The sequence below is a fragment of the Nicotiana tabacum genome, chromosome 18 (assembly GCF_000715075.1).
Source record: "Nicotiana tabacum cultivar K326 chromosome 18, ASM71507v2, whole genome shotgun sequence".
NCBI lineage: Eukaryota > Viridiplantae > Streptophyta > Magnoliopsida > Solanales > Solanaceae > Nicotiana > Nicotiana tabacum.
The window spans coordinates 86,968,455-86,990,894 of record NC_134097.1 but is presented as its reverse complement, the minus strand read 5'-3'; positions in this window follow the sequence as shown (position 1 = coordinate 86,990,894).

Sequence of the window (22,440 nt, the reverse complement as noted above, 5' to 3'; positions counted from 1 at the left end):
GATCGTTTGTCATTGTTGAAACTGGAAAAGAAACCTGGGGAAAGTTTTAGAGAGTTTGGTTTCCGATGTAGGGAACAAGCTGCAAGGGTTGATCCTCCCATGAGAGAGAGTGAGATGGTAGACTACTTTTTGCAAACATTGGAACCTACCTATTTTGGTCATCTAGTAACATCTGTCGGAAAGTCGTTTAATGAAGTGGTAAAGATGGGAGCCATGATTGAAGAAGGATTGAAATCTAACAAGATATTGAGCTACTCGGCGTTGAAAGCAACCACCCAGGCCATCCAAAGCGGTACTGGTGGTGTGCTTGGGAAGAAGAAGAAAGAAGAAGTTGCTGCAGTTGAAGCTAATGCTTGGTCCAGGCCCAATAACCCCCCACTCTACTTACAACCAACCCAGGCCCCACCACCCAAACTACCAATATACCCCATATGGCCCACCGCAACACTATTATCCACCACCAGAACCACATTTTTCTATTTACCACGCCCAGACCTACACTCAGCCCCCGGTGCACTCGCAATGGCGTGCACCAAACCCCCAAAACACACATCCACCCCCACAAAACACCTATCCACCACCCAGGGCAAACAGACCAGGAACCAGCTTCCGCCCAAACCAAGCTTTTAGAAGTGAGAAGGCCCCAAACAGAAAAACATTTACTCCGTTGGGAGAATCTTACACTGATCTCTTCCATAGATTGAAACAATTGGGAATGTTGACCCCAATTGAATCCAAAACACCAAACCCCCTTCCCCGAAACCTGGACCATTCTGTTAGCTGCGAGTACTGCTCAGGGATGCCGAGGCACGACACGGAAAAGTGTTGGAAGTTGAAAAATGCAATACAAGAGCTCATTGATAATCGCCGTATTGAGGTACAGACTCCAGAGGCCCCGAACATCAATCAAAATCCGTTACCAGCGCATTATGAGGCCAACATGATCGAACTGATACATAAGGGGGAGGAGCCTAAGAAACCTTCGCAGGTGGTTATGGTGATTCGTTCTATGGAAACCAAAGAAAAGACAGTGAGCGCAAGGCCAGTGGTTCAGTTAAAAGCAGTAAAAGACAAGCCAATGTTAGTAATGGGGAAGGGACCGTTTGTGGCCGAGTAAAAGCAGGAACCAGTCAAGATAGTGGTACCAGGGTCAGTATCTGCACCCGTGGTGGTTGTGAAGGGAGCTTATGTAGAACCAGTTTTCATAAAACCGGTAGTCCAGTTACCCATGGTTGATAGCAAAGCCGTACCGTGGAAATACAAGGTAGTGGTGACATACAAAGGAAAGGAAATTGAGGAAGAGAGTTTTGAAGCACAAGGACTGACCCGGTCGGGACGTTGTTTCGCTCCCGAAGAATTGAGAAGGGCTAAGGGCGCTAAGGACAATCCAATGCCAGTCAAAAAAGCTGTAACGGAAGAAGAGGCAGAAGAGTTTCTAAAAAAGATGAAAGTACAAGATTATTCCATTGTTGAACAACTGAGAAAAACATCGGCCCAGATCTCGTTGTTGTCATTATTAATTCACTCTGATGAGCACTGCCGAGCTTTAATGAAGATATTGAATGAGGCTTATGTGCCTGACAAAATTTCAGTGAACCATTTAGAGACAATTGCTAACAAGATCTTTGAAGTGAACAGGGTAGCATTTTCTGATGATGAATTGCCAATGGAAGGCACAGAACACAACAAGGCTCTCTATTTGACGGTCAAATGTGAAGGTTCAATGGTTACTCGGGCACTAATCGATAACGGATCGAGTGCTAATATTTGCACGTTATCCACATTGAACAAGTTAAAGATCGATGAGGATAGAATCCGCAAAAATAGCATTTGTGTTCGAGGGTTCGACGGAGGGGGAACAAACACAGTAGGGGATATTGTACTCGAATTGATTATTGGTCCAGTCGAGTTCACGATGGAATTTCAGGTGTTGGATGCTACAGTATCCTATAATCTTTTGCTGGGTCGACTATGGATTCATGCGGCCAAAGCCGTGCCCTCCACGCTGCACCAAATGGTCAAATTCGAGTGAGACAGACAAGAAATTGTGTTACATGGGGAAGATCCCACATGCGCCATGAATGATGCCCTTGTACCCTTTATAGACACTGAAGATGATAGGGGGCCATGGGTTTACCAGGTCTTTGACACGGTCCCGGTGAGCAGGGTGCTCGAGGGTAAAAGCATGCCATGTCCCAGGATGCCAGCTGCGACCGTCATGGTAGTGTCGAAAATGCTGAATAACGGATTCGTGCCCGGGAAAGGTTTAGGGGTCGAACTTTAGGGCATTACTCAACCTGTGTCTTTGCCCAAAAATCTGGACACCTTCGGGTTAGGGTTCAAGCCAATAGCGGCAGATGTCAGAAGGGCCCGTAAATTGAAGAAGAAAGCTTGGGTGCTTCCTAAACCAATTCCTCGATTGTCTAGGTCCTTCGTCAGGCCGGGTATCAAGAAACAGTCATTGGCAAAGATGTCAGGGTCGTTAATTGGGGCAGAAGGGAATTTGGATAAGGTATTCGAGAGAATATTTGCTGAAGTAAACATGGTTGAGGCCGGAGAAGGGTCAAGCGGAGCAGACATACAGTACATCGGACCACATGCTAACATCAACAATTGGGAAGCTACTCCTCTTCAAGTTCGGAGGGAGTCGTGGTAGTGGGTTTTGTTTTCCTTTTTTGTCACCTGGATTATTTCAGGGTTTGTAATCCAGTTGCTATGTTCCGTCCGTTTGGATGAGTTAAAACCTTGTTGTCTTTACATTTAATGAAATGCAATTTTCTTCGTCCCTAATTCTCTTTCCATTTTTCTTTTCTTTTCTTTCTTTGTACAGTTCTCTTTATGCTGATATCAATGATATGACATGCATGAGGAATCTTCAGCCCAGTTTTAAAAGCCAATCTAGCTCAGAAGTAATAATACAAGAGATCAAGTGCGATGATGGGGTGGATCGTAACAATGATGAAGCTTATGAGGAAATTAGTAAAGAATTAAGTCATTTCGAAGAAAAACCTAAACCTAACCTAAATGACACAAAAGCAGTTAATTTAGGGGACTAAGACCATGTGCGAGAAACTAAAATAAGTGTTCATTTGGAGCCACAACTCAAGGAGGAGATAATTAAAGTATTGCATGAGTACGAAGATGTTTTTGCATGGTCATATGATGACATGCCAGGCCTAAGCACTGATTTGGTAGTTCATAAATTACCCACTGATCCAGCACTCCCTCCTATCAAACAGAAGTTGAGAAAGTTCAAAACGGACATAAGTGTGAAGATCAAAGAAGAGATTACCAAGTAGTTTGAGGCAAAAGTCATTCAGGTTACACGGTACCCCACTTGGTTAGCTAATGTTGTGCCTGTGCCAAAGAAAGATGGCAAGACCCGGGTGTGCGTCGATTATCGAGACCTTAACAAGGCAAGTCCAAAAGATAACTTCCCACTGCCCAACATCCACATACTGATCGACAACTGCGCCAAACATGACATTGACTCTTTTGTGGATTGTTATGCGGGTTATCATCAGATTCTAATGGACAAGGAGGATGTAGAAAAAATGGCATTCATCACGCCGTGGGGAACATATTGTTATCGGGTCATGCCGTTTGGTTTGAAAAATGCTGGGGCGACTTATATGGGGGCCATGACAACCATCTTCCATGATATGATACATAAGGAAATTGAGGTATACGTGGATGATGTGATCGTGAAATCTAGAAAGCAATCTAACCATGTCAGAGATTTGAGAAAGTTCTTTCAAAGGCTCCGCAGGTACAATCTTAAGCTCAATCCCGCAAAGTGTGCTTTCGGGGTGCCATCCGGAAAGTTGTTGGGGTTTATAGTCAGCCGGCGGGGTATTGAATTAGACCCGTCAAAGATCAAAGCTATTCAGGAGTTGCCACCTCCAAGAAACAAAACCGAGGTGATGAGTTTGTTGGGAAGATTGAACTATATCAGCAGGTTCATTGCTCAGCTCACGGCAACTTGTGAACCAATTTTCAAGTTGTTGAAAAAAGATGCTGCGGTCAAATGGACTGATGAATGTCAAGAGGCTTTTGATAAGATAAAGGAGTATTTGTCAAACCCACCTGTGTTGGTTCCTCCAGAACCAGAGAGGCCTTTGATTTTTTATCTAACAGTTGTGGACAGTTCATTCGGCTGTGTACTGGGGTAGCACGATATTACGGGCAGAAAGGAGCAGGCTATCTACTATCTTAGCAAGAAGTTCACATCTTACGAGGTTAAGTATACTTATCTGGAAAGGACATGTTGCGCCCTAACTTGGGTGGCACAGAAGTTGAAACATTACTTGTCATCCTATACTACTTACCTTATATCTCGCTTGGACCCATTGAAGTATATTTTTCAGAAACCCATGCCCACAGGAAGGCTTGCAAAGTGGCAGATCTTGCTCACAGAGTTCGACATTATCTATGTGACATGGACTGCCATGAAAGCACAGGCATTAGCCGATCATTTGGCTGAGAACCCCGTCGATGAAGATTATGAGCCTTTGAAAACATATTTCCCTGATGAAGAGGTGATGCATGTTGATGAATTGGAACAAGCTGAGAAGTCGGTATGGAAACTTTTCTTTGATGGGGCTGCAAATATGAAAGGCGTGGGAATAGGAGCGGTACTTATTTCGGAAACAGGTCAGCATTACCCTGTTACAGCTCGGCTTCGTTTCTACTGTACAAACAACATGGCAGAATATGAGGCGTGTATATTGGGATTGAGATTAGCTGTGGATATGGGTGTATGGGAAGTCTTGGTCATGGGTGACTCGGACTTACTGGTACACCAGATTCAAGGGGAATGAGAAACATGGGACTTGAAGCTTATACCGTATCGGCAGTGTCTGCATGAGCTTTGCCAGCGTTTTCAGGCCATAGAATTCAGGCACATTCCAAGGATTCATAATGAGGTTGCCGACGCTTTGGCGACTTTGGCTTCAATGTTGCACCATCCAGATAAGGCTTATGTTGATCCATTGCAGATTCAGGTCCGTGATCAACACACTTACTGTAATGTAATAGAGGAGGAAATCGATGGAGAGCCATAGTTTCATGATATCAAAGAGTACATTAGAGCGGGAGTATATCCAACGCAGGCCACCGGTGATCAGAAAAGAACAATTCGGCGATTGGCAAGTGGGTTTTTCCTTAGTGGAGGAGTGCTGTACAAAAGAACTCCAGATCTCGGTTTGTTAAGATGTATAGATGCACGGCAGGCCACAACTATCATGACAGAGGTGCATTCCGGAGTTTGTGGACCGCATATGAGTGGGTATGTTCTAGCAAAGAAGATTCTCCGAGCGGGTTATTATTGGCTCACGATAGAACGAGATTGCATCAGTTTTGTGCGTAAGTGTCATCAATGCCAAGTCCATGGAGATTTGATTCACTCTCCACCATCAGAATTACACACGATGTCCGCACCATGGCCTTTTGTTGCGTGGGGCATAGATGTTATTGGGCCAATTGATCCGGCAGCGTCAAATGGGCACAGGTTTATTTTGGTAGCTATAGATTATTTTACCAAGTGGGTGGAAGCTAAGACGTTCAAGTCTGTGACTAAGAAGGCGGTAGTCGACTTCGTGCATTCAAATATCATCTGTCGGTTTGGGATTCCAAAGGTAATCATCACGGACAATGGGGCTAATCTTAATAGTCATTTGATGAAGGAGACATGCGAGCAGTTTAAGATTACTCATAAGCATTCTACTCCGTACCGTCCCAAGGCAAACGGTGCGGTTGAAGCAGCCAATAAGAATATAAAGAAAATACTCCGGAAGATGGTTGAGGGATCTAGACAGTGGCACGAGAAATTGCCTTTTGCATTGTTAGGATACCGCACCACCATTCACACCTCGGTAGGGGCGACTCCTTACTCACTGGTATATGGTACCGAGGCAGTAATACTCGCAGAAGTGGAAATCCCATCCCTGCGAATCATTGCCGAGGCTGAGATCGATGATGATGAATGGGTGAAAAGCCGTCTTGAGTAGCTAAGTTTGATTGACGAGAAGAGATTGGCATCAGTGTGTCATGGCCAACTGTACCAATGGAGAATGGAAAGAGCATACAACAAGAAAGTGCGTCCAAGGAAATTCGAAGTCGGGCAATTAGTCCTGAGGCAAATTTTGCCTCATTGGGCTGAGGCGAAAGGAAAGTTTGCCCCAAACTGGCAGGGACCATTTGTAATAACCAGAGTGTTTTCTAACGGAGCATTGTATTTGACAGATGTGGAAGGAAAATGTGTAGAAATGGCCATCAATTCTGATGCGGTCAAGAGATACTATGTATGATTTATTTATTTTCTGAATATATCTGTTTGTATCTGGCGTATCTTAAAGATTGAAATGATGAAGGCATTTTGTCCAGCTATCCAAACACTCTTATCTTTTGTTATCCCCTTCGAGCCTTACTTATTTTTCATACCCCTCTTTCAGAATCAACGGCACTATCAGGGAATACAGGTGCCAAACATAAAGGAAAGAAGAGAAAAACAAAAGGAAAAGAAAGAAGATAAAAACAAAAAGAAAAGAAAGAAAAGAAAGAAAAGAAAAGGAAAAGAAAAGAAGAAAGAAAAAGAGAAAAGAAAAGAAGAAAAGGAAAAGAAAGAAAAGCGAAAGAAAAGAAAGGAAAGAAAAGCACAACAACAAAGGTTTAAGTGAACTACATTTGACTTGATCCCGAAAGGGTACGTAGACAGCCTTACTCCGAGGTTCAGTCATATCAAATAAAAATCCTAAAATCCCCAAGCAAGAAACTAGGGCAGAAATAGTGATTGTTATGAAAGTTGGATTCCGAAAGTTGTAATTCGAACCCATTCGAATTATTTTGAGCCTTTATACCTCTCTTTCTAACCCCATCCAAAAACCTACATTATGGTCCAAAGAAAGACCTTTTTGATCAATCTCTAAGAAATGCCAGGTCGAGCAGGTGACGATAGTTCGTATCAGTGGCGACACTCTTGTTCAAGCAAGAAAGAATGAAAGCAAAAATGAGAGAGTCTTATCGGTGAAAACCCTCACGGGCACCGTAAGACGACGAGAGCTGAGAGAAAAATAAATGAGAGAGTCTTATTGGTGAAAACCCGTGTGGGCACCGTAAGGCGACGAGAGCTGAGAGAAAAATAAATGAGAGAGTCTTATTGGTGAAAACCCGCGTGGGCACCTTGAGGCGAAAGGGGGTTGAAAGAAGGTTAAAAGGCTAAAGGTTTGTGGGTGGAAGAATGTTTCGAGGTACCGTAGGAAAACAAGGGTAAGGGCTGGGTAATTCAAACAAATGATGGAAGTTCTGGGCAACAAAGATGGGCAATTGAAAGCTGGTTATTTGGACAGATTGGGCCGAAATCCAAAATGCATGTCATGACCATGAGTACCAGCTGTTTCGCTCAGATAAGTTTCTTTTCCTTCTTTTTTTTTTAAAAAAACAGTCATCTGGTTTTGGATTCTTCTTATCCTTAACTCAAAAATCGTCGCATTTTATTTTCTATTGAGGGTTTTATCTAGATGAGATACTCCAGTGTTAGTTTTGGTCAAAGCAAGCAGAAAGGACTTTAAAGCTCACTACCAGTTTCCGGAATTGTAAAGCACAGCGTGGTTAGAGCATGCCAAAAACAACATGATGTAAAGTGGAATACAGGGAATTAATGGAAGTTTCATCGGGGAAATGATTGGGGAATGTCGTGGGAAATGCAAAAGCTCAAACAAAAGGTCAGAAAAGTAAAACAACAGCAGGGGTGTAAAACACTTAGGTCGCCGGATGTCGGGAAATTTAAAAGTTGGTCAGAAAGTCAAGCGGTCCAGGGACAGTATGCGGAAACCAGTCAACACAAAACAATGTAGGGGAAGGGTTTTTCAGAAAGAATGCCATCAACTAACCACCATTAAATTGACGAAATTTTCTTTGATTGTAACAGGGGCAGAAGGTTAGTCGTTGAAAAGGAATTCTCCAAGAAGGAAAACAAGTAGTAACCAGGTCTAATTGCAAAGTGTGGTTTGACTAAATACAAGATAATCTTGAAATGCATGAGGGGAATCGAATTTGATTGTAAAGTTGGCACGATTAGAATAAGTGTAAATTGTCAGGACCTTCCTGGATAATAGGATGTAGTTCATATACCCGAAAATCAGGGATCCGCCTGGAATAGAGACATTCAATTTCAAATTCAGAAATCAGGAGTCCGCCTGGATAATAGAGACATACAGTTCAAGTTTTGGGAAGTCAGGAGTCCGCCTGAAGAATGGAGACATACAGGTTACATTTTAAAAGTCAGGATGTCCGCCTGGAGAACAGAGACATACATTTTAAATTTTAAAAGTCAGGAGTCCGCCTGAAGAACGGAGACATACATGTTACATTTTAAAAGTCAGGATGTCCGCCTGGAGAACAGAGACATGCATTTTGAATTTTAGCAATCAGGAGTCCGCCTGGAGAATAGAGACATACAATTCAAGTTTTGGGAAGTCAGGAGTCCGCCCGAAGAACGGAGACATAAAGGTTACATTTTAAAAGTCAGGATGTCCGCCTGGAGAACAGAGACATGCATTTTGAATTTTAGCAATAAGGAATCCGCCTGGAGAACAGAGACACGTATTTTGAATTTCAGCAGTCAGGAGCCCGCCTGGAAAATGGAGGTGTTAGATATTTTAAGTAGTCGAAGTCAGGAGCCCGCCTGGATAATAGAGGAGTAGCTTCGATTTTAAGTTCGACAGTCAGGAGCCCACCTGAATAACAGAGGAATACATTCGAGTTAGAGTTTATTTAAGTTCAGCAGTTGGGAGAGAGGGAATAACATCTCAATTAACCAGGAAATAACAACATGGATTTTTATCGAGAAAGAACAAGGCAACAAAGAAGTACAAGAGCAAGTTTGAAGAATTTAGATAGGATTTTTATAATTAATAGAGCATAGTTAGTTTAGCTTCTTTTATCTTTGATACGATGTAATAAGGGAGCAACAACAGCAGTAACAGCAACAAGCGCAGTGCAATCACAGTTCCTGGTAGTCCCAGCTACCAGACACTCCCGAACTACACTGACCTGATTCCTGTTTAGCCCAGGATATGTAGGCAACCTCCGAAGCAGGATGCGGTCAAACTTTTCAAAAATGCTTCGCACGGAATTTTCGAACGGGCAAAAATCGCTCATATTTGCTCACTTGTCTTTGTCCGAAAACTTTTCGCATTTCCGAGCAAAGAGGGGCAGCTGTGAGCACGTGATTTTTGACCTATATATGAATAATTCCCAAAATCCCAAACAAAATAATTTTTCTTTATTTTTACAATTTTTGTGCATTTTGGTGTCATCTTCTGATAATTGTTGCATTTTTATTTGTGCGTGTTAATTTTTATAAAATACAAAAATACCTATTTTTTGCATTTAGGTTTTAGTTTTATATTTTAGTATCAATTAGGGATTAATTTGTTTAGAACAAAGCATGAAAATCACAAAAATAGTTCACTTTTGCATTCTAATGATTTTATTATTTTTGAACAATTTTAGGAATTAATTAGCCTTTATTTTGAAAATCAGGATTTCATGTTAGTTTACATCTTTATAAAAATAAAAATAAAAAATTATAAAAATTGTTAAAGCAAGAAAAGAAAATAAAATATAAAAATAGTATAGATGTGGTCTTGTTTGAGACCCGAAATTTGGGCCAAATGCACTAAGATATTTCAGGCCCAAACGCCTCATGCAGTCAAGTCCAGCCTAGGTCCTTACCCGGTCTGCCCCCTGCTAAATAAAACGGCGTCGTTTCGGGGTCCTTGGATCAGGACCGTTGGATCTCATCAATCCAACGGTTCGGAACTAACTAGGTTCAGGTATTTAAGTGTCCAAACCATCCCCCTACCCCCATTTGCATCGTCTTCTTCACCCACCCCTTCTCCCCAAACCCTAATCAATGCCGCCCTTAAATCCCTTGCCGGCGGTGAACACAAACTATGTCGTTCACCCTGAAATTAACACGACGGACCCCCCTCACCTTCCTCTTTCCATTACACCCATTGGTTTCCCTCGAATAAGGCCGGAACTCTTCGAATCTTGATTTGAAGTTTTCCGGCCAGGTGACAGGTTTGTCCAAATTAGCCCAAAATCATACCCCATAACCCCCAACCCTTCCTCAACACTAATCTGTGGTTTGTTTCTTTCAAATCACCATAAAACAACCCAAATCTTAGATCTAAGAATTGCTGGCCAAATCCTAAAACCAAATCCTTTTGATTTCGAACCGTAGTACCCTTAACCATGTGTTCTCGTGTAAGAACACATGGTTAGGGATGTTACGCGTCAAAAATCTGAAAGGATTCAGATGTTTATGACTGGTCGGAATCCCTTATGCCTTTGTGAGTTTTTCTTTTCTTTTTTTTACTACTTCTTTTACTCGCATGATTGAAATATTATTTATAGTCGTTGTTTCATTATTTGTTCTGTTAATTTTATGGTTTAATTGTGTTAGTTAGGTTCTGTTAATTACTGTTGATTCTGAGCTTATTATTTGGTTGAATGATTATAAGTTCATGGTTTAAGAATTAGTTTTAAGTTCAATTAATACTAATCGTGGTAGCTTAAGCTCAGTTTAAATTCGTTTAGCTTGTTTGAGTTGGTTAATTGAACAGAATTGATTCAGTCAGTCTGATTAGTTAGTTTCTGATTGCTAGTTAATTAATTTTAGTTAGTTTCAGAATGGTTTAGGATATTGGGTATAACTGTTAAGGATAAGGGTAGGTTCAGTAATTTTGAAAGGCTTTCAGGGGTAATCTGGGTATGGAAAAGGGTAGTTCTGATAAGAATAGTAATATCAAGGTATAGGGAAGGGCAGTATAGGTATTGTATGGGTAGAGGAATGCCTTAGGGCCTTCTAGAATGGGGTTCAAGTGTAAATTTTAATTATTGTACTGCAGTTACTTGTTTAGCAAGTTGAAAATAGAGGGACCAAATTGAAAATAGAGAGGGACTAATTGGAAAATCTGAATCTAGTTCATTCTCTTTGGGGTTGCCTATAAAAGGGCATAAGATGCCTTAGGAAAGGGGGTCGGCTCTCAATCTTCTGCCTTGAGCGCTAAGTTTTAATTTGAGCTTTCATTCCTGTTTTTTTAATTCAGTTAGCATTTCAATTCTGAGGTTATTCAGAAAATAAAAACTTCGAAATATGGAGATCTGAAACAGCTTCATAGTTTTGTTACTAGTTTTGGGTTTCAGCTGTGAGGGTCAGGGAAATGTTAGAGGTCTGTTAAGCTGATCTGTGGGAATTTGCTTATATTTCTGGTTTCAAAGCAATCTGCCTGTGTTTCTGTGGTGTAACATTGCTGGGTTTGTTGTTTGTTGTTGTTGAAAATAGCTGATTCCTCTCCTTTTCTCTATTTTCATTACAATTTCCAGGTACATTTCCTTGACTTACATCTATGTAGCTCCAAGTTGAAGCGGAGAATTGGGAATGCTATTGGAATTCTGTTGCCTTGTCTATCTATCATGAACACTCTTATTACCGTAAATCTCTCCCGAGTAATTATGACAATTTGCTAGACGCACTCTCCCGAGTTACGCTAGCTGGCTTTGTTTATTGCAGCTCACTTTAGATTGCCCCCAAGACTTCGTTATCCCTAATCCTGCCTTTAAACCCTCAGTTATTGATCCCTCATATACTTTAGAAGTGGTGTTGTTCAACAATTACCTAAATATGCACTCTCTACCGAGTTATGCATACTAAATAGGCACAACTAATTGAGGATCCTATCAATTAACTACAACAAGAACGTAGTTGAACAAATGGAGATTAAGCTAGACAAACTATATTAACATAACAAGAAGTTCATCCTTCAATAGGTTCCATCAAAATCGTAGACAAAATATTTAGCTACTCATAATCATGTTCATAATTTTCCAAATAAATTGCATAATTAAATTACAAAGCAAAGATGAAGGAATGAAGGATTTGATGCCAATCTCCTCCGGAAATTGCTTCAAACATTTTCTCGCTTTTGCAATAGCCTCCCTAGGTCTAAGATATGTCAAAAGTCTTCAAAATGGCATTTTTACATGTATTTATACCAAATAGGGTCGGGCCCAGACGAAAACACCCTTTCCTGCGCGACTAGGACTTAGCTCTGTAAAAATTGAACAGTCGCGCCGCAGGTTGCGTCGCACCGTGCGGCGCGTTAGTACATTTTATCTGCAGCCTCAACTTTTCGCTTCAGGTAGCATTTTACATTGCTGCGCCGCGCCTTGCGGCGCCCCATGCGGCGCAGCAATGTAGTTTTCTCAGAGTGAACTTGTTTCGTCCTCTTTTAACATTCAGACTTGGTACACGACCCCCGAACACGATCTCGGCTTAATGTATTGGGCTTTTTCTCAGACTTCAAAGCTCCAAATTGATCAATTTAGCTCCAAATTAACTTTTGAGCTCCAGATCGCTTCTTGTAAGGCATAAAACATGTACTAAGTGTAATTCACTATTATTTGAGCTCAAACGCACGTAAAAATGCAATCATTTTAATGTAATACCACAGCTAAAATATGAGTTTCTAGCCTAACATCAGCTATATATTGGCATTTTCCCATCTTATTTTAGACAACTGATCTCTCTTGCTACAATAAATTTTAGTTGAGCCATAGTTTTATAGGTTAGTTTCTATATATTAAGTCTATGGTGATCAAAAAGTTAACTCCATTTAAGTATAACATAGTTGGCTACCATCACTTCTCCAATGTACCTAAAAAAAATTGTATGAGGATCATTTTAGAGTTTAGCGGCTAGTTGTTCAATTTGTGTCCTTGTGCTTGTACTGGGCCCAGTCATTTGATTTAGGCCTGTCAATCAACCAAACCCCAAGAAAAATTTCCATTTCATTACTATAGTCCTTCAGTCCAATCCACTTAAGACTTCCATTTCTAGCCCAATAGGGTAGCTAGGCCTATTAAATCATGTTTTCTTCCTTATATGTATATTTCACAAAATTGCACTGGTTGTCTCCTAAGGGATTGGTCTTTAAATGTTATCTCTATTTTTTATTTTATTTAAAAAGTAGGCTTCTTCTTTTCTAAGAATATCATAGTTCTTTAATATTGGAAGCTTAAAGAACTTGAAGTAAAAACTGAAAATTAATCATGGATTATTATTAAAATCATTTGAATATTAATTATTTTGCTTTAATTTTAGTTCAAATACTGTTTAGTAATTTGCTTTAAAAAATTTAAATCTCCGTTGATGGTCCGAAAAGTCATATTTATTCTTCTACTATCGAAAATAAGCTATATCTATGCTCGTTTAAATCTCTTAATATGTCTAACCCTACTGTTACACTTTTGTGTGTAAATTCATACCCAATAAGTTCTTCATACAACTTAAATAACATAGTGACTGACAATAACTGAACAAAAAAAGAAATTTTCATAAAGCACTATCTTTTAGTGATAATTAGCTATCTATAGGTACCATTTGCTATATTATGGATTGTAGATAAGTTTTTTTGTTGTTATAAGATGTATTAGATGTATTTAAGCTACTGTATTCATGAATACAATAGCAAAAATAGGCGTGAATCAGGAAAATCCAGTTAATCAGTTGTTGTATTCGAGTGTATTCGACTGTATTCATGACGTGAAACATGAGATTACAAGGATTACTGTCACACCTCCTTTTGCCGCGCCCGAGGGCGCAGGGGAGTTTTTTCCAATTAAAGGACAATCGAAACGGGATTCGTTTAATTATTTCAGAGTCGCCACTTGGGAGATTTAGGGTGTCCCAAGTCACTAATTTTAATCCCGCATCGAGGAAAAGAATGACTCTATATTACAGTCTGCGTACCAGAAATCCGGATAAGGAATTCTGTTAACCCGGGAGAAGGTGTTAGGCGTTCCCGAGTTCCGTGGTTCTAGCACGGTCGCTCAACTGTTATATTTGGCTTGATTATCTGATTTTATACAAGTGTGAACTTACGTGCAAAATTTAACTTTTTACCGCTTTTATCATTCACTGTTGTTTTATAGGACTTGCAACGTCGTGAAAACATGTCTCGAACCCCGTTACATCAATGTACCCGTGGTTATTGACATATCTCGACTCGGTTGAGATTTGGATTTGGGTTACATAAATGTGCACCCGAATTAAAAAAAAAAAATTATTAAGACGCGCCTAAAGAGACTATCGTGTTATTATTTTGGGAAGGCCGCGAAATTCGCTAAACGGCCCTCCTGAAGTCTAAGTAATTTTAAACAAATATTTACTGAGGGCCCCGCAATTTGTATTTTTATTCGGCGAGGCTCATCTCATCCTTATTTTAAAATGAATTTGCAACGTCATGGACACGCATCTCGAACCACGTCACAGTCAATGTACCCGTGATTAGAAACACATTTTTCGATTCCGTTGAGATTTGGATTTGGGTCACATCAATGTGCACCCGAGTTTACGAAGGTAAGATTTATTAAGGCGCGTCCTAAGAGTCTAACGTATTGTTATTTTTAGGGAGGTTGTGAGATTGGCTAAACAACCCGTCCTGGAAACTAAATGCTTCACTAATATGCATTTAACAAGGGCCCCGTATCTGCGTTTTGTTTATTTTTATCGAGGCTCATCTCGTTGTTATTTTTAAGGGATATCCTATAGCAACTATGTTTCTCGTCGTGTTTGTCTCTATCAATTGAAAGCAGTAAATAGCCTTAGTTGATTATAAAACCGTATTTAAAGTGCTACTACAGAATAATAAAATGTGACTGCATTTATGGCCAACTAGTCGCAAATTATGGGCCCAAATCCAGCTCATGCGAGATGGCCCGACTTGGGCCCTGTTTTTCCGATACAGGCCTAGCTGACTTTCGATTTGGGCTCGGCCTTCCTGGGGTGGAGGCCTAGAACCGATTCTTTGTTCTTTATCAATTTATATGTGGCAAACTAGCAAAAAGGGGAAAGAACTATACTAGCAGTGGATAGTTTACATGCCTGGCCTACATTAAAGAGTATGTTACACAATTTAAACCTAAGTCTGGGATACAACCTACTGCATTAGGAATATTCATCTAACAGCCTACATATACAACTAACATTCAATCCCCATACATTGATATTTACTATGCGTGCAAGTTGCCTTCAGTATCCAAACAAATGTAAACTATCATGCATTACATGATATTCAATACAACAGCCTATGCTTAAAGTAAACAATCTTCAATTCTTCTCTTTTGCATTCATGCTCAACTTCAAGTTACATTGACAGTATTAGTCGTGTACCTGGATATTTGCACAATAAGAAGAGGAAGAGAGAGAGTATCAGCAGCAAGTAATCAACAGCAACAACAAATAGCAACAACGCAGCAACACAACCAACAGCAACTATGTAGCCCACAGGTGCTTGAGCATCAGACAGACAAATCCCAGAAAAGAACAATGAACCAACCGAAAACCCAAGATACCAAATGTAACAGCAACAGAAGATCCAATAATCACAAAACTCAGCAAGTACTCAGTACAGTTCCAACAATCAAGAAGGCTAAAACTCAATCCACAGCTCACAGAAAACTCAGTATAGTAAAAATCACAGCAGAAAACACACATCCTTCTCTTAACGGAACAGTGATGACCCTAGTTAGAATAACTGACTTGGCCAGAACAGCTCAACCAACTTAGTTCCTTGTGCAGTTTTGGGCAATGTTTTAGTCAAAGTATTCTGAAAATTTTCACTTTTTTTTTCTCTTTTCTCCAGACTAAAATCTCTACCCCTATTTAAGTTATCAAATGGCCTATTTATAGGCCAAATGAACCAGTACAGCTGAGCTGCCTGCCCTGCCAATTGGCAGAGTGCCCATACCCTATAAGCCCATGCCTAAGCATCTTTGGTACCAGCCCCTTTGTTCCCCACGCCTGGTCTTTGTTTAATCAAGAGTTATGAGCTCGTTTTATTTATTCATTTTAAGCCCCATACTCTTATGTCTTGCTCCCCATGGGTATTAGTTTAATCCTAAATTAGTACCCTACTTGTCAGCTCATTTAAACTAATCATTTTTGTCCTTTTCAAACTCCAGACTACCCCTGTTAAACCCTGGTTATCACTGTCTTGACCCTTTGCAGCATCAGGGCATTTTTGAACTGATGAAAGTTCAAATTCAGGACTGCCTAGACTGAACCTTTCAGTCATTTTTCAATGCAAACAAACTATTTCAAACAATGCTGGGGCCTTCAATCCGTGGCAAAGTATCAATTAGTCATGCGACATTATTAGCTCGTTTGATTCATTAGTTATAGAAACTAATCAACGACATTTATCGAGTCGACTATACTAATTATAGCAGGTAATAATCAGTCGCTCACATAAACAATATGTTCAGGGACCTAAAGGGCATCAAACACAAAATCGGTAGCAGCCTTAAGATAAAAAGAGATAAATTTTTTCTTTCTTCTCAAGTACTGCAACGGTTGATCAAAGTCGTTGACCAAACATCCGGTTTAAGGACAAATGGACAGTGAATCAACAGAATCGAGTTGTTTGCAGGATAAGGATTCGGCAGTCGAGACATCTATATTTATTTCATTAAGAAAGAGAGGAAAGGATGCAAGCAAGGAAGCGGAATCATAAGCCGAGATCATAAAGAGCATACCGCGAGTAGGAAGTGGAATTAATACAATGGATTCAAAAATTACTGGGAACCTATATAAGTTTATTCATTTGACGACTAATCTAATCGAACATGTTCATCACAGAATACATTCAAATCATACACAGAAAACAATTGACCAAATAAAAGGTCTTTACAGAGATGAAAGAAATCCAAAAAAATAACAAAATAACAACCAAACACAAAGAGATATGCTGACAACTTATTTAGAAATAAAACAAAAGAAAGGAAAACTTACCAAAATGTTTAAATCAAACAGACCCAAATCTGATTCAACTTCGACCTTCTGAGGCCGAACAAACTTTAATCAGGGTGTTCTCACATGAGAACACCTTGATTAAGGTCTATTAGACCTCAAACCCATGTCAAAACTGGCCGGGTTCCCCAGGTGCATGTGTTTCAAGTTCTGGATTTCCAGATCTGGATTTTTAGGAGTTGTGGGTAGATTCGGACCAAACCAAGCTTGGTTTGGTCACGAGGAAGGTCAGGGGAATGTCTGGTATGAAGATGGGGTGGTTTGGCATAGGTCCGGGCTCGACTCAAATCTTCAAACGAAGATTCGAGACGAGGGAAGGTGATTCGAGGCAAGAGGGTAACAGATCCCTGTTCAGGAGAGTGAGGGGGTCTTAGGGTGTTCAGGAGGTGGTCACCGGCGTTCGTGCCGCCGGCTTTAATGGCGAGGGAGACGAGGATGGCTAGGGTTTCTAATGGGAGGTCCGGGTTCGACTTGGGGACGAAGGGGTGGGGTGTTGGTATAGGGGGCGTGGGTATAAGGGAAGGTTTATATATGGTCTATGGGATTGGATCTGAGCCGTTAGATCAGATGATCTCAACGGCTTGGATCTGATGCTGAGAAATGAGACGGGGTCGTTTGGCAGTTAAACGGGGTCGTTTGGTTTAAGTGAGGGATTGGGTCAGGCTGGTTATTTGGGTCGGGTTTGAACGTGGGTCGCTGAAAGAAGTCCTGAATCGTTAGATCGGCTGGGACGGACGACTCAGATTGATTTGGCTGAAACGACGTCGTTTCAGGAAGTGCCTGGGCAGGCCTGGTTCGGACCGGGTCAGATCGTTGGTTTGGGCCTATTTTTGGTTTATTTCCTTGGCCCAAACCGCTTCCTTCATTCTTTTCTCCCTTTCTTTTTTCCTTTTTCCTTTCTTTTTTTTTCTAATCTTAAAACTAAAAAATAAAAATGAAATTCAAACAAACATAATTATCAAAATATTTAAATAGGTTAAATCGCACCCTAGAATATTTTTGTGAATTTTTCTTTTACTGAATGAATTATGGTCTAATTACCAGGACATACACATTTTGTATTTTGTTTAATAATGTAAAAATGGACAAAATGGACAGAACCACACATGACTAACAGCACATGTTACGGAAACTTGAAAATTATACAGCGAGGTCCTTTGTTACTATTTCTTTTGGAGTGACTGTCCGTGAAGCAAAAATCACGTGCTTACAGCTGCCCCTCTTTGCACGAAGACACGAAGGGTTTTCGCGCAAAGATAAAGCGAGCGATTTTTGCCCGTCCGAATACTCCGTGTGAAGCATTTTTTGAAAGAGATTTGACCGAACCTTTGCTTCAGAGGTTTCCTACATATCCTGGGCTGAACAGGAATCAGGTCAATGTAGTTCGGGAAATTTTGGTAGCTGGGACTACCGTGTGACTGTATTGCTTGCTGTTGTTGTGCGCTGTTGTATGCTGCTGTAGGATGCTACTGCTCAACCGATCTCCCTGTTACATTGCTCTAAAAGGAAAACAAGAAGCTAAGCTAAACTGAGGATCCTGAAATCTCATCCATCTTCGACTTGTTCTTGTTGCCTTGCTTTCTTGTCGGCTATCGCTTTCCTCCGATGCCTCTATTTTGTGAACTTGGAGATGATGCTGGTCCTTCACCTTTTCTGAATGTCAGTTCTCATCACTTTGCTTGATTTGCTGGGGACACGGCTTTCTTCCTTAAATCTTCCAATGGTTTCTTCAGTGGTATGGCTTTCCATCAGAATTGTTATACTGGGCATGCTACAACGTTCCCAAACTACTTCTTTTGAGACGCGTTCATTTTTCCTTTTGAATTGCGCGCTTGCCTCTGCAGTTGCCTGCTTCTTGGTGCTGGGGATTTTATTGTTTTTCCTGCTTGGGGCTCTCTGTTGTAACCTTCCGTCTTCAGGTGGGGCTACTGATTCCAAACTCTAGAGCTAAAAGTATTCCCGCATTGTACTGGTGGGCGACCTAGAACTTAAATGTATTCCCGCATTATACTGGTGGGCGACCTAGAACTTAAAATGTATTCCCGCATTATACTGGTGGGCGACCTAGAACTTAAATGTATTCCCGCATTATACTGGTGGGCGACCTAGAACTTAAAATGTATTCCCGCATTATACTGGTGGGCGACCTAGAACTTAAAATGTATTCCCGCATTATACTGGTGGGCGACCTAGAACTTAAATGTATTCCCGCATTATACTGGTGGGCGACCTAGAACTTAAAATGTATTCCCGCATTATACTGGTGGGCGACCTAGAACTTAAAATGTATTCCCGCATTATACTGGTGGGCGACCTAGAACTTAAAATGTATTCCCGCATTATACTGGTGGGCGACCTAGAACTTAAAATGTATTCCCGCATTATACTGGTGGGCGACCTAGAACTTAAAATGTATTCCCGCATTATACTGGTGGGCGACCTAGAACTTAAAATGTATTCCCGCATTATACTGGTGGGCGACCTAGAACTTAAAATGTATTCCCGCATTATACTGGTGGGCGACCTAGAACTTAAATGTATTCCCGCATTATACTGGTGGGCGACCTAGAACTTAAAATGTATTCCCGCATTATACTGGTGGGCGACCTAGAACTTAAAATGTATTCCCGCATTATACTGGTGGGCGACCTAGAACTTAAAATGTATTCCCGCATTATACTGGTGGGCGACCTAGAACTTAAAATGTATTCCCGCATTATAACTTAAAATGTATTCCCGCATTATACTGGTGGGCGACCTAGAACTTAAAATGTATTCCCGCATTATACTGGTGGGCGACCTAGAACTTAAAAATGTATTCCCGCATTATACTGGTGGGCGACCTAGAACTTAAAATGTATTCCCGCATTATACTGGTGGGCGACCTAGAACTTAAAATGTATTCCCGCATTATACTGGTGGGCGACCTAGAACTTAAAATGTATTCCCGCATTATACTGGTGGGCGACCTAGAACTTAAAATGTATTCCCGCATTATACTGGTGGGCGACCTAGAACTTAAAATGTATTCCCGCATTATACTGGTGGGCGACCTAGAACTTAAAATGTATTCCCGCATTATACTGGTGGGCGACCTAGAACTTAAAATGTATTCCCGCATTATACTGGTGGGCGACCTAGAACTTAAAAATGTATTCCCGCATTATACTGGTGGGCGACCTAGAACTTAAAATGTATTCCCGCATTATACTGGTGGGCGACCTAGAACTTAAAATGTATTCCCGCATTATACTGGTGGGCGACCTAGAACTTAAAATGTATTCCCGCATTATACTGGTGGGCGACCTAGAAACTTAAAATGTATTCCCGCATTATACTGGTGGGCGACCTAGAACTTAAAATGTATTCCCGCATTATACTGGTGGGCGACCTAGAACTTAAAATGTATTCCCGCATTATACTGGTGGGCGACCTAGAACTTAAAATGTATTCCCGCATTATACTGGTGGGCGACCTAGAACTTAAAATGTATTCCCGCATTATACTGGTGGGCGACCTAGAACTTAAAATGTATTCCCGCATTATACTGGTGGGCGACCTAGAACTTAAAATGTATTCCCGCATTATACTGGTGGGCGACCTAGAACTTAAAATGTATTCCAATTGTTTCCCCGTTCTTCCGAGAAAATTTTCGACAATCGGCAGAAAATTTTCTGCCCCGGTTTTTGGTGACTTCCATGGCGGTGCATCTTGCTGCCATCATCAATCCTTTGTTTCCTGCAGCAGACAAAAGGATTTAATCAGTTTTAATCGTGGTGGTAGAGGGTGCCTTTCTGGCGAGCAATTTTTCTCTCTTCCCATTTTCTTGCTCTTTGTCCCCATAATTGGTTGGCGGGCAAAGTTGCCTGTTGGGGGTCTCTAGCCTGCTGGGGATTGGTTTTCAATTTATCCCCTTTTCTGCTTTCTTTTAAAACACATGATGTGGGAGTCTGCTTCTAACTCCCGAAACCACTCCCTTTTGGAGCTTACTTCTTCCAACATTTCCGAGCACAATCCCTGCATTGCCTGGGGCCAGCCTTTAAGACTGTTTGTATTATCCTGCATTGGATGAATTCCCCTTCGGTTTCTGGTAGTAAGCTTTGACAAATCCTTCAAAGACACATTTTTTAGGAAAAGAAATAAAGATATGGAAAAGAGAAAATCTTTCTGAACCAATATTTTGTGGGAGGAGACAATCAAAAGAACTTATCTGGAGGACACAACTGGTCCCCGTGATCATGACGTGCACCATAGATTCCCGACCCAGTCTATTTGTATCAATCGATTTGCCGAATGGTCTGACTTGCTGGGGATGATAAGTGACTGTCCATGCTGTTGCAAATGTGGTAGCTTTTGTTGATTCGTCTTGTCGCCTCATAGTGCCCTTCGAGGGGTTTTCACTAATGAGACTCTCTCTTTTCTCTCATCTCCCGGCGCCTTATGGTGCCTGCGAAGGTTTTCACCAATAAGACTCTCTCATTTCATATCCCTCATCTTACATCGCCTTTCGGTGCCTGTGAAGGTTTTCACCGATAAGACTCTCTCATTTTATTTCTTTCGAGAATCCGGTGTGTTGTAGATACGACCCTCTCTTCCGGGGATTCTTTTGACTATCAACTCATTCCCAGTCTTACGATCCTTTTCTTTGCTGGGGCTCAGTGTATTATTCTCGGCCTTATTTACCGGATTTGGCATCTCTCGAACATTGATCGGGAGGTCTTTTGGATGTCGATGTTGGTTTTGGTGTGGGATTGAAGAAAGGCTATAAAATGAAAACAACTTGAAGGGTGATGTGCTACAACTTTTGGAATCAAACCTTTGTTGGAACTTAAAACATAACCTCTGCCCCAGTTTTCTTGCTTGGGGGATTTATTTTTTTACGCTTATGTTGAGTTACGTGCGTTACGCACATTGTACTACATTGTGCACACTATGTACATTATGCATCCTATATTTGCTATGATGCACACTATGACCGAGCCGTGAGGCGCCTACGTATCCTCTTTGAGGAATCAGGTCAAACGTAGTTCCCACGGTTTTATATTCCTTGATTTTTCTTTTCTTTCTTTTCATTTTCTTTTCCTTTTTTCATGTCTTTTTCTTTTCTTTTCTTTTCTTTTTCTTTTCTTTTTTTTTCTTTTTTTTTCGTATCTTTCCCATTAGTGATTCCAAAAGAGGGGTATTGAAAGAATTTGCTTAAGGCTCAAAGGGGGAAGCGAGGGTTAAAAGTGTTTGGATAGAAGAAAGAATTGCCTCCGTCATCTCATTATTCAATAAATGCCAAATACAAACGAATAAACCAAAATTGCCATAATTTAAAGAAATTACACATAATATCTCTTGACTGCATCTGAATTGATAGCCATGTCGACACATCTACCTTCGACATCTGTCAAACACAAAGCACCGTTGGACAATATTCGGGTCACGATATAAGGCCCTTGCCAATTTGGGGCGAATTTGCCTTTTGCCTCGACCTGATGTGGGAGGATCTTCTTTAATACCAACTGCCCTACTTCAAACTTCCTGGGGCGCACCTTCTTATTATACGCTCTTGCCAT